Here is a 3,593-nt window from a genome sequence, read left to right as displayed (position 1 = left end):
ATTTAAATATGACATACTTAGAAGAGATGATCTCCCCAAAACAAGATTTCCTGGTATCTTTCCTAGAACATGCTATTATGCTTCTATCAAAGCTTTTAAAATAAAGCTTGCCAGGAAAAGAAATGTAAAATATAACTTTACTTGGTAAAAGCTATCATTCTAATTTTGAGCTCTTAATGTCAGTTTTAACCTAAGCCTTTTTCTTCACTGAGACTTCTCATGCTTGGGTACAGAAAATTATGTATTTTTTCCTGCTTTTTATGTCGTCATTTTGTTAGGTGAAAGTTCTGAAAGCAAAATCTTTTTTTTGTTGTTATTGAGGTATAGTTAATTTACAATGTTGTGTTAGTTTCAGGTATACGGTAACATGTATATATTCCTTTTCAGATTCTTTTCCCTTATAGGTTATTACAAGACATTGAATATACTTGTAGAGAGTAGTTGATAATAATAGTTTACCCAGAAGAATGGCAACTCCATGGAAATAAGAGGGATCAGCGTGACATTCTTACCACCCCTCACTTGGAATGTTCATGCCAGCAGGCTCTATAGCATGCATATAGGACCATCAGAAATCCTTTCTAAATGGATAGCTCAGACCCTCAGTCCCTTCTCTAAAATTCCAAAACCCGCAAAGCTCCAAAAACCAAGTGTTTGTCCAACTTATTCATGACAAAACCTGCCCTGCACTGGTAATTGGGTATGTTACTTATTCCATCTAGTATGAACATGTTTTCCTACAAAAACATAAATGTTTGATTGTAGAATGCTGTCCCACCCCCGACTGAGCACAGCTATGTAATTTATGCTTTATCATTTAATACTTTGAAAATTCTGAATTCTGAAACAAATCTGGCCCCAAGGATTTCAGATAAGAAATCATGGCCCTGGAATAGCAGGGATTGATTAAGCACCTTTCATGTTCAAGGTGCTGTACACAAACATCTCATTTGATCCTCACCATGCCCTGTGAATGAAGTATTAATATCACTGCTCTAATGATGGAGAAACTGAGGTCCAGCAAAGTTAAGCAATTCATCCAAGATCCCATATCTCAGAAGTGATAGAGCAAAGACTCAAACCTGGGTCTGTTGGATTCCAAAGCCCATGTTCACTGCACTCTGTCTGAGGCTTCTCTGCAGCTCTTTCTCATCACATGTCTATTCACCAGCCCCATCAATCACCCCCTGATGGTGGCCATGGATTCTAGGATCCTTCCAGGCTGTATAGATGCCAAGGGAGAGAATGGTATTAAGCATTGATGAAGAGCTCATTTCTCTTCTTGCCCCTTCAAACGAACAATGGGTGTCTTCCTGCAAGACCTACATTTTTATGCCGATTCATTGCCATCTAGTGGCTATTTTAAAAAGATGGGTTTTACATAAAATATTAGGATGACTTACACCATTTTTAACAGGTGGGGGAGTTGGTCCTTGGATGCTGTTGAAAAAAATAAGATTTGCAGTAAAAAGGAAACTAACCTAAGAAAATATCTATAAAATGAAATAAAATTTCATTTTTACATCCTTCAGGTGAACGACTAGCAAGATGGATGGGTTTTGATAAGGCTTTATAAAATCTCATCTATTAGAAACTGACCTAAATAATCAGATTAAATCTCTATGTATGCTGCTTAGGAAAATAAAAGCTTTCTCTAAAACCATTCTTCAGCCTTCCTCTAAACATTGCCAGGGATCGTCTCTGTTCCTATTATAATATCTACAATGCAAATTAATAGTTGCCATGTTCTCCTCTTCATGAAATTAAAAATAGTCATTCATATCCTCATTTACATACTTTCCTCTCAGATGAACTCTCACTCATCTTTGGTAACGATGAAATAATTTATAAACTTGAAAGTGGGTTCAAGGAAATCACAACATTGCCCACCAAAAGAAAAGTTTGTAGGTATTGTAAATACTTATTTAATATTTATTGAGCTTCTGGAAAGTCCTGTAATAGATTCAAATATGAACTCAGCAGTCTCTTGGCTTCAAGTGGCTTAGAATCTAAAGGAAAAAGATTGGCAAGTACATGTTAAGGAGAAATACAGAATATGATGCAAGAGAATCCAATGTATTTGGAGATGGGAACAGTCCAGGACTAAAGTCCTGAAGACACCCACTAGCTTGCTAGTTTCAGAGGCCAGGCCCTGGGAACTTCATGACACCAAAGAGTTCTCAGATATATTGAGATCAAGTTAACTATCCAATTATTGGACCAACAAGAGAGTTAAAGTTGCTTCGGGGTTAAAAATGGGTACCCTTGGTAACCAAGGCACAGCTGTCCACCTTAAACCATCAGAAGGAAAGTCATGCATATGTCAGAATTGCCGGGGGGTCTTCCCTTACACGTTGCCTGTGGGTTAAACGGTGCATCTTGCAAGGAGGGAACATGATAAAATGAAGCAGACTCAGGACTTCCCTGGTGATCCACTGAGTAAGACTGTGCTTGCACTGCAGGGGGCACGGGTTCGATCCCTGGTCGGGGAACTAAAATCCCACATGCCACACAGCCAAAAAAAAAAAATAAAAAAAGGCAGATTCCCCAAATTCACTTTATTTTCATATTATGTGGTTTGAAAGAAAGAAAGAAAAAGAAATCTTCTACCTGCAGTAAGTGTAGGGATATAATGAGGGGCCCCTAGCAGGGCACCCAAAGTCCTTTCTTTTTGAAAACTAACAAGCCTCATTATGACTTAGAAGTGGCCCAGTGCCATTTGTCCCTGTTTTTTCCTTTTGGCATGTTTCTCACGTGCTCCTTGGTCTTTTAATTCTGAATTGTGACACTGTCTTGTTTTGGTACAAACGTTTACTTATGGGGTCCTGTTCACAGATTTCATTTCATCCAAGTAAAAACCCAGTAGTTTTGTGCTTTCCTTATTTTTGCTGCTGGGTGGCTTAATAAGAACAAAGGCAAGACTCAATACAGACAGAAGAACCTGATGATTTGCAACAGGGAAGATGAAAGGTGCATGTCACACCCGGGAGGGGCTTCTGAACAACTGCCCAGAGACACCGCATGTGATGAGAGTAGAGAGGAAGGGACAAGGGACCCCGGGGAGCATCCTATTGCTCTGCTCTTAACGAAGACTCACAACATCCCCCATTTATTCCTGAAATTGATCCAAATCCTCATTAGGGAAACCAGAGGCTCTCATTTAGGGAAGGCCAGCATGGAATGTACCTCTTTGTCCATTTGGGATATTAAAGTGATAAAATTACTAAAACGATTTCCAGGGCTCTTAATATATGTATAAATGTCACCTGAGCCTTTAAAAAAAAGCAAGGCTTTTGAGAGATAGGAACATAGCCCGAAGGGGTTAGTGCGCCACGGCTAGCCGGGAGGGAGTCCGGGGAAAAGTCTGGACCTACCCAAGAGGCAAGAGACCTTTTCTTGCCTCTGTGTTTCCTGGTGCGCGAGGAGAGGGGTTTTAAGAGCGCTGCCTAAAGGAGCTCCAGAGACGGGCGCGAGCCGCGGCTAAAAGCTCGGAAACCAGAGACGGGCGGGAGACGCTAAGGCTGCTGCTGCCGCCACCAAGGGGCCTGTGTGCGAGCACAGGTCACTGCCCCCACCCCTCTTCCGGGGAGCCT

Source organism: Lipotes vexillifer, unplaced genomic scaffold (genome assembly GCF_000442215.2).
Source record: "Lipotes vexillifer unplaced genomic scaffold, Lipotes_vexillifer_v1.1 scaffold605, whole genome shotgun sequence".
Classification (NCBI taxonomy): Eukaryota; Metazoa; Chordata; class Mammalia; order Artiodactyla; family Lipotidae; genus Lipotes; species Lipotes vexillifer.
The sequence above is the reverse complement of the archived record's forward strand: the minus strand, read 5'-3'. Positions refer to the sequence as shown.